Source organism: Limanda limanda, chromosome 6 (genome assembly GCF_963576545.1).
Source record: "Limanda limanda chromosome 6, fLimLim1.1, whole genome shotgun sequence".
Classification (NCBI taxonomy): domain Eukaryota; kingdom Metazoa; phylum Chordata; class Actinopteri; order Pleuronectiformes; family Pleuronectidae; genus Limanda; species Limanda limanda.
The window spans coordinates 24,920,046-24,931,659 of record NC_083641.1 but is presented as its reverse complement, the minus strand read 5'-3'; the positions used below and the strand labels follow the sequence as shown (position 1 = coordinate 24,931,659).

At 38.9% G+C, this 11,614-nt stretch overlaps 1 long non-coding RNA gene across 1 annotated transcript; it reads left to right on the top strand.

Moving 5' to 3' along the window:
- The first annotated feature begins 3,211 nt into the window (after positions 1 to 3,211).
- Positions 3,212 to 3,841, top strand: LOC133003809 (uncharacterized). Its single transcript, XR_009678300.1, has 2 exons — positions 3,212 to 3,265; positions 3,349 to 3,841. It is a non-coding gene; the product is annotated as an uncharacterized LOC133003809 (long non-coding RNA).
- The last annotated feature ends 7,773 nt before the right edge of the window (positions 3,842 to 11,614 follow it).

Below are 11,614 nucleotides of genomic sequence, written 5' to 3'. Positions count from 1 at the left end.
GAACAGAAATATGTGTACTTTCTACTTCTTACATTCTCAAACTGGCTCGTTACTTGAGCAGCTGACCTCTCTCTCTCTCTCGCTCTCTCTCTCTCTCTCTCTCTCTCTCTCTCTCTCTCTCTCTCTCTCTCTCTCTCTCTCTCATCTAGGGAGAATTATACATTACATACATTATATTCATATTGTTGTTATAATTCTTCAATCAGTTGAGATAAATCTTGAGGAGAAACATTTTGGGTTGTTTTGTGTCTGTATAGGCCTACTATAAAAAGCACTTTGCATTTTAATTTTGGTACTTGTACTTTTACTTTTGATACTTAAGTACTTTTAATATGAGCTACTTTAAGACTTTTACTCAAGTCATTTTCTGACGGGTGACTTTTACTTTTACCGAAGTCACTTTCAGGTAAGATATCTGTACTTTTACTCAAGTATGGCTTTCGAGTACTTTATACACCACTGTGTAGGAGCATGTTTGAAAGTCATCAGAGCTCAGAGGGGAAAACCAAACAAAAAAATACGTCACATCAGAGCTAGAATTATTTATTGTGACATATTTGTATTCTGTGTTTTTTAAACTTTCTTAGATTTGTCAGTATTTAGTCTTTTTGTATGCGTCCGGATGAATTGTCTGTGCACTTCTGTTTCATCTCCTGTTTGAACTGGATTGAATATCTCTGGTCAACTGAGGTTTATTTATACCGCGCTAAAAATACCAGCAGTTGAGTCAGAGGACTTTAGAACAACAGCAACAATGATAATCCTGATAATAAAGTGAGCCTGATTTATATAGAACAAAGTCACAACGTGCTTCATAAGATGATGAAAATAACAACAAAACAACAACAAAATACAATTAGATTCTAAATAGTTATAAATCCAATTAAATATGTTTTAACAACGGATTTAAACGCAGTGCCAGATTTAGATTGAGCATTTCTGATCTCAGCTGGTAAATCACTCCAGAGTTTGGGGACCTCTAGTCCACCTCTGCCCAGTCGAGCACTGGGAACTAAACCATTATCAGCTGATGGCCCCCAGGCTCATAGGGAGTCAGTAAATCCTTGATATACACACAGGGGTGTATCAATAAATCACGGCGAAGGAAAGCAATTCAAGCATGAATATAAGAAGAACAAAGATAGAATCAAGATCAATGTCATAAAATAACACAGGCAGAAAACGAGGCTATGTTGAAATAAAATAATGATGAACATTGACAGAACAAGATTAAAAAGGTACAGGACTTAAACTTAAGATTTTGTCATAGTGTGGATCAGGAGAAGTTCCAGATACTTGTGATCAACAACAGGAAGCTCTGTCTTTTGTAGTTTTAAGATGTGAGTTGTTGTGAGGCTGCATTTGTGTTTCACTGAAAGGTATCAGTCGTATATATTTTGACCTGGGCTGGTCGGTCACTTGTGTTCAACACAAAAAAATATCTGAAAAACAAGAGAGCTCAGATCACGTTCACATTTTGTTTGCCTGCCGAGTCAAAGTTCAGAGTCCAGAGCAACATGGAATAACACAGGTTACTTCAGTTGTGTTACAGACACTCACTCACTTCAGAGAACTTCTAACAAGCGGGAAAACTTCCACTCTCGCAACTTCTGGGATGTGTAGGGGGCGCTCACAAGGTGTTAGCTCTAGCCACAAAATATTTTGTAAAAAAAAAGAAAATCTGACAATTTTCTTTATGTTTTTTGATATAAGGGGATAAAATAATGTGATATAGCTTAATTTGTGGCCTTTAATTGTAGCGATATAATTTTCTGTAAGTATTATTGACGATATTCACTATTGTTGTTTCACCTGAGCTAGTTTTTGTGTGTCACCATGACTGATTAGCAGCCGCTACATCAGCTTGATTTACATCCGGCCTCCTGCTTCTCTTTTAAATGATCATTGACTTTCACTCGACTTGTGCCATCAAGGAAGGTGTGCTGTCGTAATTAGAATCCTTAACGGACCAATCAGCTTGCATTAACAGGATGATACTGGGCAGAATCGCCATTAGTATTTTTTCCTTTTCAATTACGGCAACTAAAATAGAACTTGTGGCTTTGTACTTCTAAAGCGAGTGATTTTAAGCCGTTTAGCTCCATTCACTCCAATTTATTGCGTTGTACCTCGTGACTGCCCTCTAGGTGAACTGCATCCTATTGCGACGTCTCCTTCTAATCTCCTGGTGACCCCGCAACCTTTTCTAGAAGTAGGTGAAGGCCAGTGTCGGGTCAAAGTTCTGACAAGCTCTCCTCAGAGTTATTGGCTGAACTTCTGAGCAATATGAGATGTTTGTCCACTGTCCATACTTCTGACGGATCCTCAGACTTCAGTCTAGACCTACCGTCAGGCTACATTTTCCATTTTCGAGGAATATACAATATAAACTGATCAGATTTTTGTGGATTTATTTGCTGAGCACATCAATTCTTCACAGGGAGCGACTCATTCTCATTATGGACGCTCCCTGAGTCTGTCACCTTGCAGCCAAAATACCAACCTCACACACTCATGAGACTTCTTACAGTCCATTTAGACAGATTTGAATTAAATTGACTTCTTGCTCCTAAAAGAACGAGCCCCTTGGATCTTGAACGACCCCTCCGCTGTTCATCACGCGCTTCCCTCAGGACACTTGAAGCCTTTCCACTGTTTCTGCTTCTAAAAATAAAAGCTGCTCCGTTTATTGTTCGGTGTGTCCGACTCTTTCGTAATATGAGGTGTAATGAACAGTGCAGCCTCTCGGGGCCACTTCTGGGGCTGTAGACCTCTTGTTGTTCTTATAATGAGTCATTTTCATTATTTATTTCTTTTGAAAGTCATTTAATCTTGACATTTTGTTCAGTGCAGGCTGAAAATTAAAACACAGGGCTTTTTAAAAGGAAGGTTTTGCAAAAGGGTAAAGGTAATGTATTCCCATTTAAAAACGTAATGGATATAATACCTAAACATAAAGAATTTTACAGAAAATAAGGAACATGAATGCATTTGCTGCGTGAAATCATTTCTTGCTACGTCATGTAAGGTGGAGAAAACGTTACCAGAGGACCCTGCATTGATTTAAGTTGGACGATGATTCTGTACAAAGTTAACCATGCATTGGCAGAGTCACGCTACACGAGGAAAGATCCCATTGATCTGAGCAAAGTTTAATTTGGGCAAAGTTTGTTTAATGTCAAGGCCCGATGTCCTGGAACCACATGGATCCGCCTCCAGCTCCGAGACAAACAGCAGCAGCGTGAGAGCCTGTGTGCGCTCGTGGGTGAGGGAATCGTCTGTAAGGACATCGAGTTCATTCGCTGATTCGTTGTTTTCAGCTGGATATGTTGTGGTTCTCCTCCACAGATTCTGCATCTGCTTCCACTGCACCGCCTTCTCTCCTTCTAATCTTCCCGTCTCCCTGGAACACAAATCTCACAGTGTTCTGCTCTTATTGTCTGTGGCCTCGATAACTTTCAGCACAAACTGCCTCACAGAAGTGGAAGAAGTAACTTAATAATGGACTCCAGACGGATAACCTTGCGGTAATTTACATCGACTCCCTCTCGAAAAACAGGGCTGATAAATATGCACTGCGCCTGGAGAAATAGTGCGGCTCTGGAAATTGTTGTCCTTGTCATGACGTAAAACTGTCCACACTAAAGGTCACGAGGTCAGTGTCATTCTGTCTGTGGGTAATAGATCTGTGTCGCTGTCCAGCCCAGAAAGTCCCGCTCATAAAAATTCTTACCAAACAACAAATGTTCACTCAGGGATTTGTGGGGAAAATGTTCGATTTTAGCAGCTGATTGATTTCAATATTGCAAAAAAACAATAAAAACAGCATCTAAACCTTAAACCTCAACGTGATCTTCATGTTTAAAAATTCAGAATCCAAACGGAGAAGCTACTCTTTGTTTTGCCTGCAGGTGTCACACACAAAATCCTTATTCCTGCCAACCTGTCTCTGATCACAGGTCAGGGTCAGAACTGTTTGTTCAAGTTTCACCTGCCTTTAGTTTGACTACAGGCTTAAAGTCATGGGAGGAAAAACTTTTAGCTCTACAGAACATACTGAGAAAGAAACAAAACAAACATACACATACATATATATTCTTTCCTAGTACTTTAGAATAGTCAAAAAGCATGTTAAACAATTTCTTCTCAAAGATCTGTGATTCTTTGCATTTTGATATCAAACTGATATAGGCTATATGATATATAAGTGTTCTTGATTCCGATTATTTAGTTTTTTTTATATTGTATAAATGGACGATCGACAGCTAAGACTGACTCGCGATGGGTGTAACGGGTGTTTCAACGGGACATCTCTCACATGCGCCAGTAACTTTGATATTATAGCTTTATTTCCCCAAAGTGGGAAGAAGTGGAGCTGTATCGTCCATATACATGTCTATGCATTTTATACTGTATCTTGAATTGAGAAATAAATGCTATAAACCGTGGCTCTCTCCTCGAGCTGACATTAGATAATGACCCTGTACCTTTGACAAGTAAGAATCTGAATAAAAATGGTACATTTATATATTTTGTCATCAAAACATTATGCAATTTATTAATAATTACAGTGTGTGGTGGTGTTACTCCTCTCGTCCTATTTACCCAAATTTCACCCCAAGAAAATCTCATTTGTTTTCCCCAAGACGATGCAGTTATATCTGAATTTTTCTTCGTCAACAAAAATACAAATGCTTCAAAATTCCCGAGCTTTCAGCCCTGCCTCCCTCGCTGCAGAACTGAACTGTCCCACAACAGAATCCTATTTTGATTTGAAAGACTCACTCAGTACACAAGCCAGCTACACTAATACATTGTGTAATGATGACAACACAAGTCGTCTTTTAGCTCCTGTTATTAGCTTGATAACGAAACCAGGCTGAGAGAATTGCTTTCCTCCTCCCAGACAAAATGTAAAGCTGTTGTGATTGAGACGGGAAGTCAATGAATAATGAAGCTGTTACACTGAGTGTTTATCATCAGACAGAGAATAATTTATTAGACAACTTGAAGTTAATTTCAGTGACGCACAAAGACTTTCATTGAAAATTGCACAAGAAAGTAAGAAAAAATCTGCTTACGTATAAATAAGATATATTAAAGTTTTATCTCCTTGCATTCTTCTATAATTTCGCGTGTTATTAGTGAAACAATATTACTTATATTATATATAAGGTATATTCTAAGCTATTATCACTATATTTTGGTCTTTTGCTGCATGTATTTTGAGTTCCTGACAGCTTTATACTTTGAAACTGACAAAATGATAAGTCATACTAGGTTTGAACTGAAAACCATGAACAGCACACATATGGGATATGAACAGTTTAAAAGGTGAAGACAGAAAATCGATGCATAAGCTCGGCAAAATCTGATCCGAAACCTGATTCAGAGCATTTCCACATCTGTGTCTCTCCGTCTCTGTCTTCCTCTGCATCTCCGCACTTGACTGCATGCGACCAGATGAATGAGGACGAGGGCATCGCTCGAGAGAGACTGAGTTTGTTCAGCAGAAATCTTGGATAAATGAAAGTTGAAAGGAGGAAAACAACTGGTGGCAGTATATGTGTGTAGGCAGCTGGTGGGCAGCAGCTGACAGAAACACAACAGGTATTATACTGTTATTGTGTTTTTTCCTCTGCTTTTATTTGTCTTAAATCGTTCTCAACACAACACAAGACAAAAGTCCCACAACAACAGAAAAATATGAAGGACTTAACTGTACACGGTGTTTGACGCAGAGCAATTCAATGGAGCTTCGAGGGAAACGCTGAACTTGTGGCATGAGAAAGTTGCCGCCCGCCTTTGTTCAATATTTTAGTTTTAAAGAAAGACAGATTCATTTGTGATTCCCAGACAAATGTGCTATTTGCATACAAGTAAAGAAAAACAGCTTTGTCGAAATATCTTTCACGACTGAGACGTTGACAGTTTGATGTGGAAATGAAGCGCTAAAACATCTGCTGCGTGTCTGAGGATCACGCGAGGACACGACAGTAAAGGATCAAAGAAAATAGAAATGAGACGAATGCAACTCAAAAATCAGGTCCATTTGTTAAGATATTAAAAAATATATATCCCAGTGAGCAGCAGAAGAAATAAATTAAATAATATATGCATGTCCAAATGGCAAGACAACGAGGATAGATGAATTCAATGTCAATATGAAAAGTGGCGAATCGCAAGTCTGCATCTGTGCATGTGACACTGGATTAAGATAAAGACGTTGTGTTTTTGAATGGGGGGGGGAAACATGTGTGGACACTGCATCACAGCATTCTGTGGAAAAAAAAGATATTCTCAGAGGAGCAGGTTTTGAAAACAACAGACATTTCCTCCGACTCCAGCTGTCAGACAGGAGCAGAGTCAGCTCTTCTGTTTGTGGATTGAACAAAAAAAAGCGGCGGCGCCAATTTACTTGCAAAATACATCAATCACACTAAACAAAAGCATAAGGCAATGCTTCTGGAACTGCATCCATCCAACATCATAATTGCGTTACATTTTCTGTGTCTCAAATTGCGGCTGATTTCTAAGTCTGTGGAACTGAATATTACCCAATTCTTCATCGGACAATTAGGTTCAGACAGTTTTGTGATTTACAAGCCGTGAACAGCTCAAAAATATGCTCTTCAAAATAGGTTTTCCTCGGCTCCAATCGCTCTAGAACGGAGCTCTATAAATTAAACTGCTCGTGCACTCCTATTAAAACAGGTCTCCTAAACGGAAAATGGAAATGTGACAATTAATGAGAAATTATACTCGGCGTAATCGGAGGATCCAGGCGGGTCACAGACAACCTCCTTCTGTCTGGGTCTCAAATTAGATGTCACGGATCAGAGTGGGGTGAAATATTGCAACGTATGTACAGGAAGAAGGACACCACTTCTCCGTGAATACCACCAAAGTGAGAAGGTTAACATCCGGCAATAAAGGGAGCCATGAGAGAATTGGAGAGGAGCAAATGAGAGGAGATAACATTCACTCCAGCCTTCAATTTCAAGGATGGGGGAGCTGGGATGTCAGAGGACCGGAGACTGACAGAGAGACAGACAGAGAGAGAGAGAGAGAGAGATCTCGATGGTGATGATGTCTGAGAGACATCAGAGACAAGACGAAAGCAGAGATATCAGTGCGTAAGTGTGAGGCGGAACACAAAGCCGGTGCTGACTAAGCCCACCAGGTACATGGAGCTCTTTATGTAGGCGAGATGTTTCCGAGCGATACGTCATATCAGCGCTCTCAGGGCTCGTTGTGCTCAAAGGATGAAGATGCATTCAAGCAGTGAATGCAACAAAGTTTAAAGCAAGGGCAAGTTGTATTAATTCAATCGACTTTTTGTCAAATTTTGCTAATATCTCTGCTCGGTGTGCTCTGTAGCAGCCTTGGCTCTGTGTTCGGGAATCGACCCTAACAGCACAACACTGTTTCAGCCAATCAGCAACGAGCATATTCATGCACAGGAGACAGCGGTAACCAGAGTTTCTCTGAATGGTCATAAAGATAAAATACGCTAATCCTTTTGCTTGGAGCCATTTTGAATAAAAGTTGTTCAAGATTCAATTGAAGATTCAAGAGTTTATTATCAAATGCACAACACTAACATTAAGCAGTCGCTGGCAATGAAATGCTTGAGTCAAAACAAGATAATGTAATCATTCATCTGCCGTCTACTGTCCAGGGACGACCTGAAGAAGTGGCCTGAGATATCGTGAACCCCCCCCCCCCACTGGTCCAGAAGGTGTCAACTACTGTTGGGCACTGGAAACGCTAACACCACTATCACCAGTGGATATTCTAAAGAGTCAAATCAGATTAGTGACATTATAAATTCCCCTTTGGCCCCTCAAACAGCGTTCATCCACATTATGTTATAAATAATCTTACTCTAACAAAGGGTAGAAAGTACACTTACATAAGTACATTTAAAAAAACAAAACAAAGAACATTTAAACCTTCCTATTTTAAGAATGAAAATATAAAGAACAATAAAAACCGAAAGAAAGAGCCAGTGTTCACATTTACAGACGTAAGTTGGTAAAATATAAAACATCATAAATAACTTGAAATAAAGTCAAAAGAAATATACAACAAAATAAAAAATATATGCAAAAGTATTTGCCTGTTCACAAATACTGTCTCACAGGATGTTATACCCACAATTACTTTTTCACGTTCTCCAAAAGCACATAGCACGATAGCTAAGCCAGAGAAGGTAGCGAAATATCGAAAGGGCGAAATAACGAAAAGGCTTCTGAAGGAATCGTTCTGCAGAATCAATAACTCCCCCTTTTTAAATAGATGAATCTCTGTGGTTTCCTCTGGTCGGTGTCGTAGGACATGATGTAGTCTGAGGACATGAGGAGGTAAGCAGAGCCTTTATTACCATATCTCGGCTTTTCAGGCAATAGCCGTTTATGAATTTCAGACGAGTCAGCCCCCTCAAGAAGGAGTGAATTGTTAACACTTGACCTCACGATATAACAAGCCAAATGGTTTCAATCGAGCCGCTGGAACTCAGGGGACGACGTCAAAGAAACGCGGGTGAAGAGGCCAAGTTGCTGCTGGTCCTCAGTGAGGGGAAGTCGAGGCTTCTCTCACAGAAACAAGGATATGATTGTCAAATCATGTTCGCAAAAATTAATCACACTGGCCGCTCAGTATTAAACAAAGCTACTCAGTGTGTGCTGTGGTCATTAATGTATAAGGGAACCAGTGACCCGGTCAGTCAGGCTCGATTGGAACGCCAGGAGAATAACATTTCACTCTCCGGTCCTTTGAGATTGTAAAATACTTATTGTGTCCGAAACCGAGTGATGTCCGACTGTGTTGTCAATCAAGAAGAATTCATGAATAAAGATTGACAACAATGTCTCCACTTCCTTACAATCTACAAAAATTAAGCCTAAATATCACTGATGCAGTGGTGACATTATTTAGAGCCGGGGTACTTATGTGGGAGGGGTTTATGACCCATAATGCATCCAGCCACTAGGAGGCGCTCAAGATGATTAGGCTCCACGTTTGGGGAGCCGCCACATCATCCTACTATACATCATAACAGGCTCATATATATTAATATATAGCTCAACGTCAGATACATATAAGGATGGAGCTCTCTGTATTAACACGTCTTCTAAAGATATAGACAAAATTGAGCAGTACCACTGGAAATCATGCAGGGGGCACTATAGCCAATAGTTCAAGCGAAAGGATCATAAGACAAGGAAGAAATTTCACCAATGGCAGAAACCTCTTGAAGAGAGACTTGGTAAGAAACTACACAGACATCAAAATGATGTTACTTTCCCGGGTAGAGGGGTAAATATCCACATGTGCCTCTTTTGTTTGTGAAACTCTCGCCTCTGTGCTGCCCCCTGTTGCAGGAATTACTACAGTGTCCAATATCCATATTATCAAATTTTTGGAAAGTTAAAATGAATCCATGTTCCATAGGTATCCGTATTTTGTAGGAAATCAAACAATGGTACAGAAATAATAATTCTCCTTCAGTGGAGCCACACTTAATCTGGTCAGACATAATAGATGATCATTTATTTTTCAGCCAAATTGTGTTATCCAGAAGGAAATAGCACACACACACCGTTATATACAGAAATTCATGTTCAGATCATAACTACACTGAAGCTACATAATGACCGCTTTGATCACGTCACTTGAATAATGTCGGGAAATGTCGTTACAAGTGTGAAGTGACAAAGAACTAAAAGTTTAATTCAAAGCTGTTCCTGTTTTAAGCTTCTTTTCTAAGTCTTTAAGCCCAAAAACCAGTGATCAATTTGTACCAGCGAACATTTGCATTAAAATAATTAACTTAAGAGGCACATAATGTTCTCCATTAGCCTCGACGAATGCACGAATGCCTTGAAGATCTGAATTCAACTGCGTTCTGCGGCGTGCCTATAATTTGACTGAATGTGTCCATTAATGTATAAGCTTCCTCATAACCTGTTCAGTCAGGGCTAACTGTTCCCAACTCAGAAAATATTACTTTCATTAAAAGGCTACGGTAACATTTTCATATTTCATTTCACCTGACACTCTAACACTCAGTGGAGGAGTCTTCAACACGGTCTGAATGTATAATCAGAGGCAATTACCAGAAGAAGAAAAAAAAGCGAACCACATCAGTTTTAATGAAGAATGTAGAAAATGGGCTTTAATTATTTCTCCTGCACGTTACAAATTAACTTGTTTTTAATCAAAAACATAATATTTTCTTAAGTTACTGATGTATTTACGCTTTATGCTTAATTAAACTCAATTTGCACTTTTTCCAATTAATCTTGTACCAAAACAGACACAAATGGTTACTACAATAATTCATGAGCTTATTGAAGCCATAACTCATCTATAACAATGATATGTGTGCAAAGTGATGTATGCAGGGCCGTGGATATAAAATTATATTTATCAATTTAGTTGTTCTCTTATGTAGTGAAGATGAAAACTGAAGCAGTGCAATTATCATGTAGAGCTGTGAACATCGTGAATACAAGAAATCATGCTCCTGCACCACTGACTCCACTCCACAACAATATTTCAATCCCAGCAGGGTTTAAATAAACATAGGGATAATTTACAAACTGAACATACACACACGCCAATTTGAAAGCAGACAAAAGAAGAAAATGTGTAACTGTTCATTATTTTGGTAAGACATGTATATATTATTTATTGTACAGTAGGGGATGTGGAGTGACTCATTTTATTCACAGTCTCTGGTATGAACTGGTTTGCTACTTGTTTCTGGTAACTGGTTGTAAATTTGGATTTCTGGTTTATCTGAGTGCCACATTTACATTAAAGATAAACAGGACTCATTCCAACCCATTTACATAATACATAATAAATGATATTTCCTGGAAACTCATTAAGGACGCTGTCACACAAGTGGTCCACAAACCTTCACTGCTTCATATTGTCATGCAGCAGCCTTCATGGATCCCTGAACACAAACATTCAGATGCATGGGGTGGAAATTAGAAAACACATATCATGAATATTGATTCATTTGATTTGTATACAAGCAGACATAACACAAACAAATCCAAAGGATAACAAGGTAAAGGGATAAAACACTTATTTCCAACATGGTCACATGTCGAGACGAAAGCAAACGTATAAAAAAAGGCACACAAATATTTAACAAGGACTAATTTAAAAACAAAATAATCTAAAATAGCAAATCCATTCTTCTTAATGTTGAAAATGAAGATCACAACCATTTTTTTTGTTTTGAATAACAAACAAATTAAAAACGATATCAGAAGCAGGTGAACAGTTAACAAATATGTGTCTTTGAAACTTCTCAACAATGGTTACATGAATTAAACAAGATTAAATGATGATGAAGAGTTACATGTATTAAATTGTCTTTTCAGCTAATTTTGGAGGAAGCTTCGTCTTTGTCCGGTGCAAACAAAATCAATAAAGTTTGAGGTTTGGTGTTGAAAACCCCCCCAAAACAAAGCAGGTCCACAGGAACAATCAAACGCACCCCTCAGAGCACCTGCGTGTGTTGACGAAGTAAAGTTGCTCATGTTTGGATTCATAACCACCTGGATAGGTGTGTGTGTGTGTGTGTGAGTGT